This window comes from Brassica oleracea, chromosome C3 (assembly GCF_000695525.1).
Source record: "Brassica oleracea var. oleracea cultivar TO1000 chromosome C3, BOL, whole genome shotgun sequence".
Taxonomy (NCBI): Eukaryota; Viridiplantae; Streptophyta; class Magnoliopsida; order Brassicales; family Brassicaceae; genus Brassica; species Brassica oleracea.
In genome coordinates, this window is record NC_027750.1 from 50,568,959 (window position 1) to 50,569,185 (window position 227).

Consider the following 227-nt stretch of genomic DNA (forward strand, 5'->3'; position numbering starts at 1 on the left):
TGCACCAAAATATCTTAGTTGTATCTTCAAATCTTTCCCACAAATTTTCGGAGTTGGACTGTCAAACACCCCCTTGTTCTTCGTAAACAAATTCATACTCCTACGATATGGATGATCAAGTGGTAGGAATCTCCTGTGACAGTCAAACCAACACGTTTTCCTTCCGTTTTTTAGTTGGAAAGCATCAGTGTTATCTTGACAATATGGACATGATAGCCTTCCATGCG